Below are 17,295 nucleotides of genomic sequence, written 5' to 3'. Positions count from 1 at the left end.
ATTAAAACTGTACAGACCATCGAATCCAACTCCTGAATTTAACAGATTAACAGACAGACACCCACACCTACAGAATTTTAAGATGGCTACTTGTGGCCTACGAGCAAGCTAAAGGACTAGAACCCCAGTCTCTGGCACTTTCCCTACCCGACCATGCCTGCAGAGATCACCTTTTTCTGGGAAGCAACTCCAGCCCATCCCACCTCCAGATGGGCAGAGAAGGCAGAGGAAACAGGCAGTGTGTCGCCAGGCCTCTCCTCAATCTGCTGGGTTGAGTAAGGGTATATGGGCGCTTCCCAGGCTAGGAGGTGTTCCCAACAGCCCAGCTCCCTGCCGAGGAGCAGAAGAAACCATCACAGCCTGTGGAGAATCCATGGAGACTGAGGCTTAGATCTCCTACTCTAGGGGTCATGGACATTTTTTTCTTCTCAGGGGAGAATATGGGAAGGAAGCAGTCATTGGCATTTGACCTTGGGCTGGGTGTGGGGTTCCCTGCTTCCCCCTCCCCCAGGTACTCTTGCTCCTCCTCCAAGAAAGAAAGAGGCTTAAATGTTTGTCAAATGCCGTAAGAGGAAAACAAATAGGAATGGGGTGATCCCTAAAATCCTCCAAATAGCCCACTTTGGGCATCTTCTCTGCTGCCACCAGCATCCTCTAATTAGTGAATTTCTAGGTGGTGGTGGTGGGGCGCTTCGAGGGATGTAGGGGAATGAAGGGATGGTAAGAATGAGTCACAGTTAACCCCTCCTCGGCTGGTGCCCTCTGAGGGATTCTACCGCAGAGAGCAGCCCCCGCCCGCCGGCCGCCGCGGTGCAGCGCAGGCCCCCATCCCTGCTCCGCCGAGGCCTCCTCACCTGAGTCCACTCGCCCTCCGCAGTCCCGCCGGCTCTCACGACTCCGGCCCGGCTTGGCGCAGCGCCTCTGCAGTCGCTGCTGCAGCTGCCTGGCCCAGATCAGCAACCTGCGGCGGTGGGGAAAACAGACAGACAGGGGCGGGTGAGCGCGGGCGGGGACAGCGGGCAGCCGAGTCCCCGACCGCTGACAGCTGGGCCGCCGCGGCCAGAAAGCCTGGAGGGCCGGCTGCCCGCCGGGCGCTCCGGCCGCTCCCCTGCGGGGCCCGCGCCTCCCCTCCCCCCACCCCGCACTTGGCACTCTGGGCTGCGGCGGCACAGCTGGGCGGGGGGCCCGGAGGTTCCTGTCATCACCTGCGGAGGCTTCCATAGCTTCGGCTGCCCTGCCCAGGCCGCCGAACTGCTCTCTGGAGTCCCTACTGGAGGCTGCTAGCTGCGTGCTCGCTGGGGCTGGGGCTGCCGGGAGGGAGGGAGGGAGGGGAGGGGAGGGTGAGGTGGATGGAGGGGACCAGCCAGTCGGCGGCTCGCCGGCAGCTGCGTAAGCGGCCCGCTTCACTTTCCTTCTTAAAGAGATAGTTAGTGTCTTGCTCCAGAGGGCGCGGAAGACGCCAGCATGCGTGGAGTTAGGGGCCTCTCCTACCTCCACACCGGCCTGTACTTATAACTGGGCGGCGGGGCCTGGCGGAGAGCACGTTGGCCCACTGACAGGTCGTGTGACCCTGGGCAAGCCCCTTCACCTCTATGGGCCTCAGCTTTCTCATCTGTAACATCGGGTGATGATAACAGTCTTACTCCCTGTCACACGGTTGGCTTAAATAGTAATTGATCCGAATTCCTCTGAGAACATTTTTCACTCCTCAAATCAAGTACCTCTGAGTATTTAATGCAAACAGCACTCAGACTACTTAGAAAAATGATAGCAAGAATCTGAAACAAGATGGTGAATCATTGGAAACATATGCAGTCACAACCTAAAGTAAGTGTTTATTATACACCTTTCCCCTCTGTGTCTGTCTTCCACCCACTATCACAGGGGAAGAAGAGGAAAAACAAGTGGGAAAAGTAAAGAAAACTGGACTCTCTGCCTAGCGTTTCCACTTCTAGCCCTGCAACTTTAGATAAGTTAACTCACTCTCTGGGCCTGGTTTCTTATCTGCTCCATGTGTGGGAAGTGGGGCTCAATGGGAAGGGTCTCCCTCCTTCTGAACCAGCCCTAACTATCTGATTTGTCATTCCTCTGCTCAAACCATCTGTCACTTCTTCCAGATCTCTGCTCAGATGTCACTGTCCCAGGGAGGCCTTCCTTGACCACCCAAAATAAAATAGTGATTCCCTCCTCCCTCCCTTCCTCTGCCCCAGTTTTGCTGTATTTCACCACCAGATTGTATTTTTACTATTTGTAGTCTTTCATTATTACCCCCACTAGAATGTACACTCCATGAAGGAAGGGACTTTGTTCTGTCTCCTGCCATATCCCCAGTGCTTACAATGGTGCCTAACACATATCAGGTGCTCAATAAATATTGACTAAGTGAATGAGAGAGCAAGCATGCATTATGCCAGGCCCTAGTCTTCTATAAGAACACAAGGCCAGATGCTATCCTCGTCTCTTAAGACTTTTATGTCCTAAAGTCTCAGTCTACTTTTGGCAAGGCTGTACCTGGTACCCTCCACCCTAAACTGAATTTTCCAAGAGAAGTATTTGTAAAGTGACTTCACCAACTTCATATCATGACTCTGCAATACTGGCCTGGTGAGAAATAGTTAACATTTACAATGTACATGAAAAAAATAATTATTTTAAATTAACTGTTACTTTTCAAAGTTAAATCTTTTGTGTAGCCCTGATTTGTGGTAAATCCATCACTCTATAACAATACATATAACTTTGCAACAAATGCCTATAAGTTTTTTTTGCATTGGTAATATTTTTCCCTCATTCAATTAAGCTGAATTCTCCTATCAGATGGCCATGATTATATTATGCTTTGTGGAAAAGCATAACAGCAATCGTGGCAGAAATAGGAAATTGTAGTTGAAAAAGCCATGTGAAATAAGGCCTTCTGTCTAAAAACAAACAAACAAAAAACTAATGCTAAATTAGCAAGTTAATTGATGAAATGTTTTGTCTGCCCTAAGGCACACCTAAATTATATAAGTGACTTATTTACACTTAAAGCAAAACCAAAGGAAGCCATGTAATTGTTGTTTGTTTATCAGGAGATAATTCCTGAGATCCTTATTTAAAAAATATGTTTTGTTTGTCCTCAGGTTTTTTCCCTTGGTACTTAGAAGACTACATTTCCCAGAAATATCCACAAGGAACTTCACCCCACAAAAAGAAAGAGGACCTCTAAACACATTACTCCCATCTGGGATGGTGTTAAGAATCTCTCCTCAGTAACATAAAGCGTGTGATTGAGAAGAAGAGAACCAATGTTTAGTTGCAACATAAATTATAAAAAGTGAGGATTTTAAGCATAAAACAAATTATTCTAAAGAAATTAGTAGTTTTTGTTTTGTACACATTGGGAAATACTTAAATTTGTTTAGTTTCAAAAGCAATTTTGGTTCCAATTCTGGGTAAGCACATTCCTCCCACTGAATGCCACAATAAACCTGAACAAAATGTATGTAGCAGCTACTTGAGGACTCCGAAAATACTAGCAGGAAATTGGGGAAGAAGGATAGAATCTGACATACCACTGACTAGTGAATTTACCAGTTTTTCTTCCTCTGGTATCCCCCAGCCTGGTCTGAAGGAAGCCCAAAACCTGGACTTGGGGAATCAACACAGAGAGAGTGCCCATGAATTTCCCTAGTTCTGATTTTAGGGTTAGGAAAGGAGACCCCTAATGCTCAGGGTGAGAGGGGGAAATAATTTTTCTTTTATTTTTTAATCTTTTCTCCATTATCTCATGCCCAAGCTCCCAGGGAATCCTGCAGTGGTGGCTGTGACATCAGGGACCCACAGATCCCTAAAACTCTGAGGGAGGAAAAACTTCTCCAATCAAGTATCTGTAGTCCTAAGAGAGTGTGAGCCTCTGCTGCTTTTTTGTTTTTATTTTTATTTATTCATTTTCTTTTGTCTCTTTCCGTCCTCCCACCATTTGTCTTCAGATGCAGGTGCAATTGTGGGGAGAAGGCAGCAAAACAGAGCAGAGTAAACAAAGCTACAAGCTCCAGCTTTCTGGTGAACCCCAAAGAGGATAAACCAAATAATGATAATAATAGAAAAATAATGATCCCAGTTACTATTGAAGACTAAATAAAGAAAAAATCTTGCAAGCAATCAGAGAAAAATGATGTGTTAATTACATAGGAATAAAGATTTGAATAACTGTGAATTTCTCAACTGAAACCATGAAGGGCAGGAGAAAAAGGGAACAAGAATTTTAAATTGCTGACAGAAAACAGCAGTCAACCAGGATTCTATACCCAGCAAAAATATCCATCAGGAATAAAAGTAAAATAAAGACATTTCTCAGATAAAGGTAAGTTAAGAAAATTCATTGTCAGCAGACCTGCTCTGAAAGAACTGTTAAAGGAAATTCTTTAGACAGAAGGGAAATTATATTAGAAGGAAACTTAGAACATCAGGGAGGAAAGAAGGACAATAAAAATGGTAAATATTTGGGTAAATTTAATAGACTGTCCTCCTCTTGAATTCTTTAAAATATGTTTGACAGTTGAAAGCAAAAATCATAACACTGTCTGATGGGGTTTCAATGTAGGTAGATGTAATACATGACAATTTTGATTACATATAAAGCAGGAAGTATAAAGGAACTTATATGGTACAAGGTTTCTACACTCCACTTGAAGTGGTAAAATACTGATTCTAAGTAGACTGTGAAAAGTTAAGTATTTATTTTGTAATCCTTAAAGAAACCATTTAAAAATATCTATAACAAAAGATATAATAAAAAACAACAGATAAATTAAAATGGAATTCTAAAACAAAAAGTTCAAATATTCCAAAAGAGGACAAGAAAGGAGGAAACAGAGGAATAAAAAATAGAGGAAACAAACAGTAAACAAATAATAAAATGGTAGATCTAAATCCAAACATGTCAATATTTATATTAAATGTATAAACATCAATTAAACAGAGATTTTCAGGATGGATAAAAAAATGACTTAATTAGACGCTTTCTACAAGAAACTCACTTTAAATATAATGATATAGGTAAGCTAAAAGTAAAAGATGGGGAAAGATATACCATACTACGAATTAAAGGAGAGCTGGAATGGCTTAATATGAGAAAAAGTAGACTTCAGAGCAAAGAAAATTACCAGAGATAAAGAGAATCATTATATAAAAATAAAACGGTCATTTCACAAGGAAGACATAATAATTGTAAATAATTGTAGAAGAGCTTCAAAATACATGAAGCAAAACTTGTCATGACCGAGAGAATAAATAGATTCACAATTATAGTTGCAGACATGAACACTCCTTTCTCTGTAATCAGTAGAACTAGTAGACAGCAAATAAGCCAGGATATAGAAGAACTGAATAGCACTAACAACCAACTAGGTTCAATTGACATTTCACCTAACAACTGCAGAATATATTCAAGTGTCATCCATCAAGACAGACCCTACACTAGGTCATAAAACAAACCTTAATAAATTTAAAAGAATCAAAATCATTTAAAGTATGTTCTCTGACCATAATGAATTAGACTAGAAATAATTGCAGAAAGGTAACAGGAAACTCTCCCTTGAAAACCAAACAACATACTTCTAAATAATCCACAGGTCAAAGTGGAAGTCTCAAGGGAAATTAGAAAATATTTTGAACTGAACAAAAATGAAAATACAACATGTCAAAATTTGTGCAATGCAGCTGAAGCAGTGCTTGGAGGGAAATATATAGCATTAACTGTTTAAAGAAGGTCTCAAATCAATTAAGCTTTCACCTTAATAAAACTAAAAAATAAGAGCAAAATAAACTCAAAGCAAGCTGCAGGAAGGAAACAATAAATATCACACCAGAAATCAATGAAACTGAAAAAGAAAAGCAAAGGAGAAAATCAATGAAACCAAAAGCTGGTTCTTTGAAAAGACCAATAAAATTGATAAGCCTCTAATGTGATTTAAAAGAAAAAAAGAGAGAAAATACAAATTAACAATACATGAAATGAAAGAGGGGTTATTACTATGGACCCTGCAGACATTAAAAGGATAATTAGGGAACACTCTAAACAACTCTACACACATAATCACCAATTTAGATGAGATGGAACAATTCCTTGAAAACCACAAACTACTAAAACTCACCCAAAATGAAATAGATAACTGCATAGCCTTACAACTATTTTAAAAATTGAATTCATAGTTTAAAACATTCCAAAATATAAATCTCCAGATCCAGATGGTTTCATGGGTGACTACTACCAAACACTTAAAGAAGAAATAGTACCAGATCTACACAGTCTTTTCACAGAAAAATAAAATAGGAGGAAATACTTTCCAAGTTATTTTTATGAGGTCAGTACTTCCCTGATACCAAGATCAGAAAAAGGCAGTACAAGAAAAAACAAATACAGACCAATATCCCTCATGAACACAGATGCAAAAATCCTAAACAAAATACTAGCAAATCTATGTGAAAAGATGATCAACATCATTAGTTATTAGGAAAATGCAAATCAACACCATGAGATATTACTTTATACTCACTAGGATAGCTATAATCAAAAAAGGGGCAATAGCAAGTGTTGGCAAAGATATAGAGAAATTGGAACTCTCATATATTGTTGGTGGAAAGTTAAAATGGCACAGGTACTTTGGAAAACAGCTTGACAATTCCTTAAAAGGTTAAACATAGAATTATCATAAGACCCAGCAATTCCACCCCTACATATACATCCAGGAAAGATGAAAACATGTATACACAAAAAATTATAAACTGTTGTTCACAGCAACATTATTCATTATAGTCAAAAAATGGAAACGACTCATATGTCTAGCAACAGATGAATGGATAAACAAAATGCATATCCATATAATGGAATATTAATTTGACCATTAAAAGGAATGAGGTACAGATATATTCTACAACATAAATGAACATTATGCTAAGTGAAAAAAAGCCAGAAACTAAAAGCCATATATTATACGAGTGACAGAAAGTGGATTACTTGTTTCCAGGAGCTGTGGGGAAGGAGGGAGTGAAGAGTCATTGCTTATGAGTATGGGGTTGCTATATGAATGATTAAAATGTTCTAAAATGAGATAATGGTATTGGTTGCATAATACTGTGAATATATGAAAAACCATGAATTTAACACTTTATAAAAGGGTTTTTTTTAACACTTTAAAACTTTTATCATATGTGAATTATATCTCAGTAAAGCTGTTAAACTATATTAGCAAATTGAATCCAATGATACATAAAAGAAATAATATACCATGACCACGTAGTTTATCCTGGATATGTAAAGCTGGTTAAAAATTCAAAACTTGGTTGGTGGGCTTCCCTGGTGGTGCAGTGGTTAAGAATCTGCCTGCCAATTCAGGGGACACGGGTTTGAGCCCTGGACCGGGAAGATCCCACGTGCCGCAGAGCAAAAAAGCCCACACACCACAACTACTGAGCCTGCACTCTAGGGCTCAAGGGCCACAACTACTGAGCCTGCATACCACAACTACTGAAGCCCCCGCACCTAGAGCCTGTGCTCTGCAACACGAGAAGCCAGGACAATGAGAAGTCTGTGCACTGCAACGAAGAGTAGCCCCCACTTGCCACAACTAGAGAAAGCCCACGCACAGCAACAAAGACCCAAAAAAAAAGAAAACTTGGTTGGTGTAATATTTAATAGTCTAGAGAAAAACCTCAGTATCTAATCAATTCAGAAAAAGCATTTAACAAGTTTCAACATACACTCATTAAAAAAAAATATAAAACTGGACTCCATCTTGCGAGAGCACCAGAATCACAACTAACTGCTGAACAATCATTGACAGGAAGACACTGGAACTCAACAACAAAGATGCCCCACGTTCAAAGACAAAGAAGGAGCCACAATGAGATGGTAGGAGGGGCGCAATCACAATAAAATCAATTCCCATAACTGCTGGGTGGGTGACTCGCAAACTGGAGAACACGTATACCACAGAAGTCCACCCACTGGAGTGAAGGTTCTGAGCCCCACGTCAGGCTTCCCAACCTGGGGGTCCAGCAACGGGAGGATGAATTCCTAGAGGATCAGACTTTGAAGCCTAGCAGGATTTGCTTGCAGGACTTCAACAGGACTGGGGGAAACAGAGACTCCACTTTTGGAGGACACACACAAAGTAGTGTGCGTATTGGGACCCAGGGGAAGGAGCAGTAATCCCATAGGAGGCCGAACCAGACCTACCTACTAGTGTTGGAGGGTCTCCTGCAGAGGCAGGGGGTGGCTGTGGCTCACCGTGGGGACAAGGACACTGGCAGCAGAACTTCTGGGAAGTACTCCTTGGCGTGAGCCCTCCCAGAGTCCGCCATTAGCCCCACCAAAGAGCCCAGGTAGGCTTCAGTGTTGGGTCGCCTCAGGCCAAACAACCAACAGGGAGGGAACCCAGCCCCACCCACCAGCAGACAAGCAGATTAAAGTTTTGAGCACTGCCCATCAGAGCAACACCCAGCTTGACCCACAACCAGTCCATCCTATAAGGAAACTTGCACAAGCCTCTTAGATAGCCTCATCCACCAGAGGGCAGACAGGAGAAGCAAGAAGAGCTACAATCCTGCAGCGTGTGGAACAAAAAACACATTCACAGAAAGGTAGACAAGATGAAAAGGCAGAGGGCTATGTACCAGATGAAGGAACAAAATAAAACCCCAGAAAAACAACTAAATGAAGTGGAGATGGGCAACCTTCCAGAAAAATAACTCAGAATAATGATAGTGAAGATGATCCAGGACCTTGGAAAAAGAATGGAGGCAAAGATAGAGAAGATGCAAGAAGTGTTTAACAAAGGCCTAGAAGAATTAAAGAACAAACACCTAGTAGAATTAAAGAACAGACAGAGATGAACAATAAAATAACTGAAATGAAAAACAGACTAGAAGGAAGCAACAGCAGAATAACTGAGGCAGAAGAATGGATAAGTGACCTGGAAGAGAGAAAGGTGGAATTCACTGTCATGGAACACAATAAAGAAAAAAGAATGAAAAGAAATGAAGACAGCGTAAGGGACCTCTGGGACAACAATAGATGCAACAACATTTGCTTTATAGGGGTCCCAGAAGGAGAAGAGAGAGAGAGAAAGTACCTGAGAAAATATTTGAAGAGATTGTAGTCGAAAATTTCCCTAATGTGGGAAAGGAAATAGCCACCCAAGTCCAGGAAGCTCAGAGAATCCCAGGCAGGATAAACTCAAGGAGAAACATGCCGAGACATATAGTAATCAAATTAGCAAAAATTAAAGACAAAGAAAACTTATTGAAAGCAGCAAGGGAAAAATGACAAATAACGTACAAGGGAACTCCCATAAAGTTAACAGCTGATTTCTCAGCAGAAACTCTACAAGGCAGAAGGGATTGGCATGATATATTTAAAGTGATGAAAGGGAAGAACCTACAACCAAAATTACTCTACCCGGCAAGGATCTCATTCAGATTCAAGGGAGAAATCAAAAGCTTTACAGACAAGCAAAAGCTAAGAGAATTCAGCACCACCAAACCAGCTCTACAAAAAAATGCTAAAGGAACTTCACTAAGTGGGAAACACAAGAGAAGAAAAGGACCTACAAAAACAAACCCCTAAAAATTAAGAAAATTGTAATAGGAACATACATATCAATAATTACCTTAAACGAGAATAGAGTAAATGCTCCAAACAAAAGACACAGGCTCCCTGAATGGATACAAAAACAAGACCCATATATATACTATCTACAAGAGACCCACTTCAGACCTAGGGACACAAACACACTGAAAGTGAGGAGATGGAAAAAGATATTCTGTGAAAATGGAAATCAAAAGAAAGCCGGAGTAGCAATACTCCTACCAGATAAAATGACTTTAAAATAAAGAATGTTCCAAGAGACAAGGAAGGACACTACATATTGATCAAGGGATCAATCCAAGAGAAGATATAACAATTATAGATATATATGCACCCAACATAAGAGCACCTCAATACATAAGGCAACTGCTAACAGCTGTAAAAGAGGAAATCAACAGTAACACAATAATAGTGGGGGACTTTAACACCACACTTACATCAATGGACAGATCATCCAAACAGAAAATAAATAAGGAAACACAAGCTTTAAATGACACAATAGACCAGATAGATTTAATTGATATTTATAGGACATTCCATCCCAAACCAGCAGATTACACTTTCTTCTCAAGTGCACACGGAACATTCTCCAGATTAGATCACGTCTTGGGTCACAAGTCAAGCCTCAGTAAATTTAAGAAAATTGAAATCATATCAAGCATCATTTCTGACCATAGCACTATGAGATTAGAAATCAATTACACGGAAAAAACGTAAAAACCACACAAACACATAGAGGCTAAACACTACGTTACTAAATAACCGAGAGATCACTGAAGAAGTCAAAGAGGAAATCAAAAAATACCTAGAGACAAATTACAAGAAAAACACAATGATCCAAAACCTATGGGATGCAGTAAAAGCAGTTTTAAGAGGGAAGTTTATAGCAATAAAAGACTACCTGAAGAAACAAGAAACATCTCAAATAAACAAACTAACCTTACATCTAAAGGAACAAGAGAATGAAGAACAAACAAAACCCAAAGTTAGTAGGAGGAAGAAATCATAAAGATCAGAGCAGAAATAAATGAAATAGAAACAAAGAAAACAGTAGCAAAGATCAATAAAACTAAAAGCTGGCTCTTTGAGAAGATAAACAAAATTGATCAACCATTAGCCAGACTCATCAAGAAAAAGAGGGAGAGGACTCATATCAATAAAATTAGAAATGAAAAAGGAGAAGTTACAACAGACACTGCAGAAATACAAAAGAGACTACTGCAAGCAACTCTATGCCAATAAAATGGACAACTTGGAAGAAATGGACAAATTCTTAGAAAGGTATAACCTTCCAAGACTGAACCAGGAAGAAATAGAAAATATGAACAGACCAATCACAAGTAATGAAATTGAAACTGTGATTTAAAATCTTCCAACAAACAAAAGTCCAGCACCAAATGGCTTCACAGTTGAAATCTATCAAACATTTAGAGAAGAGCTAACAGCCATCATTCTCAAACTCTTCCAAAAAACTGTGGAGGAAGGAACACTCCCAAACTCATTCTATGAGGCCACCATCACCTGATAGCAAAACCAGACAAAGATACTACAAAAAAAGAAAATTACAGACCAATATCACTGATGAATGACACAATAGACCAGATGCAATAGATGCAAAAATCCTCAACGAAATACTAGCACACAGAATCCAACAACACATTAAAAGGATCAAATACCATGACAAAGTGGGATTTATCCCAGGGATTCGAGGATCCTTCAATACACGCAAATCAATCAACGTGATACACCATATTAACAAATTGAAGAATAAAAACCATATGATCATTTCAATAGATGCAGAAAAAGCTTTTGATAAAATTCAACACCCATTTATGTTAAAAAAAATCTCCAGAAACTGGGCATAGAGGGAACCTACCTCAACGTAATAAAGGCCATATATGACAAACCCACAGCAAACATCATTCTCAATGGTGAAAAACTGAAAGCATTTCCTCTAAGTTCAGGAACAAGACAAGGATGTCCTCTCTCGTCTTTATTATTCAACATAGTTTTGGAAGTCCTAGCCATGGCAATCAGAGAAGAAAAAGAAATAAAAGGGATACAAATTGGAAAAGAAAAAGTAAAACTGTCACTGTTTGCAAATGACATGACACTACAAAAAGAATCCTAAAGATGCCACCAGAAAACTACTAAAGCTAATGAATGGATTTGGTAAAGGTGCAGGATACAAAATTAATGCACAGAAATCTCTTGCATTCCTATACACTAATGATGAAAAATCTGAAAGAGAAATTAAGGAAACACTCCCATTTACCATTGCAACAAAAAGAATAAACTACCCACGAATAAACTTACCTAAGGAAACAAAAGACCTGTATGCAGAAAACTATAAGACACTGATGAAAGAAATTAAAGATGATACCAACAGATGGAGGAATATACCATGTTGTTGGATTGGAAGAATCAATATTGTGAAAATGACTATACTACCCAAAGCAATCTACAGATTCAATGCAATCACTACAAAATTACCAATGGCAGTTTTTACAGAACTAGAACAAAAAATCTTAAAATTTGTATGGAGACACAAAAGACCCCGAGTAGCCAAAGCAGTCTTGAGGGGAAAAAATGGAGCTGGAAGAATAGACTCCCTGACTTCAGACTATACTACAAAGCTACAGCAATCAAGACAATATGGTACTGGCACCAAAACAGAAATATAGATCAATGGAACAGGATAGAAAGCCCAGAGATAAACCCACACACCTATGGTCAACTACTCTATGACAAAGGAGGCAAGGATATACAATGGAGAAAATACAGTCTCTTCAATAAGTGGTGCTGGGAAAACTGGACAGCTAAATGTAAAGGAATGAAATTAGAGCACTCCCTAACACCATAGATAAAAATAAACTCAAAATGGATTCGAGACCTAAATGTAAGACCAGACACTATAAAACTCTTAGAGGAAAACATAGGAAGAACACTCTTTGACATAAATCACAGCAAGATCTTTTTTGATCTACCTCCTAGAGTAATGGAAATAAAAACAAAAATTAAAAAATGGGACCTAATGAAACTTAAAAGCTTTTTCAAAGCAAAGGAAACTACAAAGAAGATGAAAAGACAACCCTCAGAATGGGAGAAAATATTTGCAAACGAATCAATGGACAAAGGAGTAAACTCCAAAATATATAAACAGCTCAAGCAGCTGAATATTAAAAAAATAATAACCCAATCCAAAAATGGGCAGAAGACCTAAATGGACATTTCTCCAAAGAAGACATACAGATGGTCAAGAAGCACATGAAAAGCTGCTCAACATCACTAATTATTAGAGAAATGCAAATCAAAACTACAATGAGGGGCTTCCCTGGTGGCGCAGTGGTTGAGAGTCCGCCTGCCGATGCAGGGGACACGGGTTCGTGCCCCGGTCTGGGAGGATCCCACATGCCGCGGAGCGGCTGGGCCCGTGAGCCATGGCCGCTGGGCCTGCGCGTCCGGAGCCTGTCCTCCGCAGCGGGAGAGGCCACAACAGTGAGAGGCCCGCGTAACGCATAAAAAAAAAAAAAAAAAACTACAATGAGGTATCACCTCACACCAGTTAGAATGGGCATCATCAGAAAATCTACAAACAACAAATGCTGGAGAGGGTGTGGAGAAACGGGAACCCTCATGCACTGTTGGTGGGAATGTAAATTGACACAGCCACTATGGAGAACAGTATGGCAGTTCCTTAAAAAACTAAAAATAGCATTACCATATGACCCAGCAATCCCAATACTTGGCATATATCCAGAGAAAACCATAATTTGAAAAGACACATGCACCGCAATATTTATTGCAGCACTATTTACAAAACCAGGTCATGGAAGCAACCTAAATGCCCATTGACAGACAAATGGATAAAAAGATGTGGTACATGTATACAATGGAATATTACTCAGCCACAAAAAGGAACGAAATTGGGTCATTTGTAGAGACATGGATGGATCTAGAGACTGTCATACAGAGTGAAGTAAGGCAGAAAGAAAAAAACAAATATCATATATTAACGCACATATGTGGAACCTAGAAAAATGGTACAGATGAATCAGTTTTCAGGGCAGAAATAAAGACACAGATATAGAGAAAAAACGTATGGACACCAAGGGGGGAAAGTGGTGGGGCGGAGTGATGGTGGTGGTGTGATGGATTGGGAGATTGGGATTGACATATATACAGTAATATGTGTAAAATGGGTAACTAATAAGAACTTGCTGTATAAAAAAGGTAATAAAATTCAAAAATTAAAAAAAAATTACAATGAGGTATCACCTCACACCAGTCATAATGGTCACCATCAAAAAATCTACAAATAAATGCTGGAGAGGGTGTGGAGAAAAGGGAACCCGCTTGCACTGTTGGTGGGAATGTAAACTGATACAGCCACTATGGAGAACAGTATGGAGGTTCCTTAAAAAGCTAAAAATAAAACTACCATACTACCCAGCAATCCCACTACTGGGCATATACCCTGAGAAAACCATTATTCAAAAAGTCATGTACCACAATGTTCACTGAAGCTCTATTTACAATAGCCAGGACATGGAAGCAACCTAAGTGTCCATCAACAGATGAATGGATAAAGAAAATGTGGCACATATATACAATGGAATATTACTCAGCCATACAAAGAAACAAAATTGAGTTGTTTGTAGTGAGGTGGATGGACCTAGAGTCTGTCATACAGAGTGAAGTAAGTCAGAAAGAGAAAAATACCGTATGCTAACACATACATATGGAATCTAAGGCAAAAAAAATTGGTTATGAAGATGCTGGGGCAGGATAGGAATAAAGATGCAGACGTAGAGAACGGACTTGAGGACACGGGGAGGGGGAAGGGTAAGCTGGGACGAAGTGAGAGAGTGGCATGGATTTATATATACTACTGAATGTAAAATAGATAGCTAGTGGGAAGCAGCAGTATAGCACAGGGAGATCAGCTCGGTGCTTTGTGACCACCTAGAGGAGTGGGATAGGGAGGGTGGGAGGGAGATGCAAGAGGGAGGGGATATGGGGATATATGTGTATGTATAGCTGATTCACTTTGTTATAAAGCAGAAACTAACACACCATTGTAAAGCAATTATATTCCAATAAAGATGTTAAGAAAACAAACCAACAAAAAAATATACAAACAATAAATGCTGGAGAGGGTGTGAAGAAAAGGGAACCCTCATGCATTTTTGGTGGAAATGTAAATTGATACAGCCACTATAGAGAGCAGTATGGAGGTTCCTTAAAAAACTAAAAATAGAAATATCATATGACCTAGCAATCCCTCTACTGGGCATATACCCAGAGAAAACCATAATTCAAAGACACATGCACCCCAATGTTCATTGCAGCACTATTTACAATAGGCAGGACATGGAAAACAACCTAAATGTCCATCAACAGAGGAATGGATAAAGAAGATGGAATATTACTCAGCCATAAAAAGGAATGAAACTGGGTCATTTGTAGAGTTATGGATGGATCTAGAGACTGTCATACAGAGTGAAGTAAGTCAGAAAGAGAAAAACAAGTATCGTATATTAACACATATATGTGGAATCTGAAAAAATTGGTATAGACGACCTTATTTACAAAGCAGAAATACAGACATGGATGTAGAGAACAAACGTATGGATACCAAGGGGGAAGGAGGGAGTGGGATGAATTGGGAGATTGGGATTGACATATATACACTACTACTGATACTATGTATAAAATAGATGGCTAATGAGAACCTACTGTATAGCACAGAGAACTCTACTCAGTGTTCTGTGGTGACCTAAATGAGAAGGAAATCCAAAAAAGAGGGGATATATGTATACATATAGCTAATTCACTTTGCTGTACAGTATAAACTAACACAATATTGTAAAGCAACTATACTCTAATTATAAAAACAAAAAACATGCACTTATCATATGACCCAGGCCTAGACATTTATCTTAGAGAAGAAACTTTTATTCACACAAAAACTATACACAGGGCTTCCCTGGTGGCGCAGTGGTTGAGAGTCCGCCTGCTGATGCCGGGGACACGGGTTCATGCCCCAGTCCGGGAAGATCCCACATGCCGCGGAGCGGCTAGGCCCGTGAGCCATGGCCGCTGAGCCTGTGCGTCCGGAGCCTGTGCTCTGCAACGGGAGAGGCCACAACAGTGAGAGGCCCGCACACCGCAAAAAAAAAAAAAAAAACTATACACAGGTATAAGTAGCATCTTTATTTATAATTGTCAAAAGCTGGAAACAACTTAGATGTCCTTCAGGGGGTAAATGGATAAATAAACTGTGGTATATCCAGACAACAGAACACTACTCAGCAATACATAGGAATGAACCACTGACACTTGCTACAATTTGTACTAAGCTCAAAGACACACCCAGTGAAAGAAGCCAGTCTCAAAAAGGTTACATACTATGTAATTGCATTTGTATGACATTCTTAAAAAGATAAAACTATAGTCATGTAGAAGAGTACTTGCCAGGAGTTAGAATGGGGGAAGGGTGTGACTACTAAGGGATAGTACAGCATAGTTTTTTTGTATCCTAGTTCTGGTGGTGGTTACAGGAATCTATACATGTAAAATTCATAGAACTGTGCACCAAAGTTAAAAAGTCAATTTTTTCTGTGTGCTGTTTAAGAATTAAAGGAAATTTATAAAAAGGCAATTTTGACATTTAAAACTTATAGTTAATACTTTCAAAGGGGTCATTTAGAATTTAGTCTGTAGCATAATTCCAGATACAATAGTATTTTAGACAGCCCCACAGGCTTCATTTTATAGCACACTATGGAGCTCACAGAACATTACATGAAAATTTCTTAACTTAAACTTCAACTAAGAAAAAAGAAAAAGAATGGTTGTAATATCAAAAATGCTCAGTACTCCCTGACTTCAGACAATACTACAAAGCTGCAGTAATCAAGACAGCATGGTACTGGCACAAAAACAGAAAGATAGATCAATGGACCAGGATAGAAAGCCCAGAGATAAACCCACGCACATATGGTCACCTTATCTTTGATAAAGGAGAAAGGACAGTACAGTGAAGAAAGGACAGCCTCTTCATTAAGTGGTGCTGGGAAAACTGGACAGGTACATGTAAAAGTATGAGATTAGATCACTCCCTAACACCATACAAAAAATAAGCTCAAAATGGATTAAAGACCTAAATGTAAGGCCAGAAACTATCAAACTCTTAGAGGAAAACATAGGCAGAACACTCTATGACATAATTCACAGCAAGATCCTTTCTGACCCACCTCCTAGAGGAATGGAAATAAAAACAAAAATAAACAAATGGGACCTAATGAAACTTCAAAGCTTTTGCACAGCAAAGGAAACCATAACCAAGACCAAAAGACAACCCTCAGAATGGGAGAAAACATTTGCAAATGAAGCAACTGACAAAGGATTAATCTCCAAAATTTACAAGCAGCTCATGCAGCTCAATAACAAAAAAACAAACAACCCCATCCAAAAATGGGCAGAAGACCTAAATAGACATTTCTCCAAAGAAGATATACAGAATGCCAACAAACACATGAAAGAATGCTCAACATCATTAATCATTAGAGAAATGCAAATCAAAACTACAATGAGATATCATCTCACACCAGTCAGAATGGCCATCATCAAAAAATCTAGAAACAATAAATGCTGGAGAG

At 39.7% G+C, this 17,295-nt stretch overlaps 1 protein-coding gene across 1 annotated transcript in view; it reads right to left on the bottom strand.

Moving 5' to 3' along the window:
- SNPH (syntaphilin) overlaps positions 1–1,311 on the bottom strand; it is a 41,539-nt gene extending 40,228 nt beyond the window's left edge. Inside the window, exons 1-2 of the mRNA XM_032606865.1 lie at positions 1,206–1,311; positions 855–961 (exon numbers count right to left, since the gene is read on the bottom strand). The gene's annotated coding sequence lies outside the window, so the exon portion shown is untranslated. The remainder of the gene's footprint in view (positions 1–854; positions 962–1,205) is intronic.
- Between the last annotated feature and the right edge of the window lie 15,984 nt (positions 1,312–17,295).

Source organism: Phocoena sinus, chromosome 15 (assembly GCF_008692025.1).
Source record: "Phocoena sinus isolate mPhoSin1 chromosome 15, mPhoSin1.pri, whole genome shotgun sequence".
Taxonomy (NCBI): domain Eukaryota; kingdom Metazoa; phylum Chordata; class Mammalia; order Artiodactyla; family Phocoenidae; genus Phocoena; species Phocoena sinus.
This window is presented reverse-complemented; position numbering and strand designations above follow the sequence as displayed.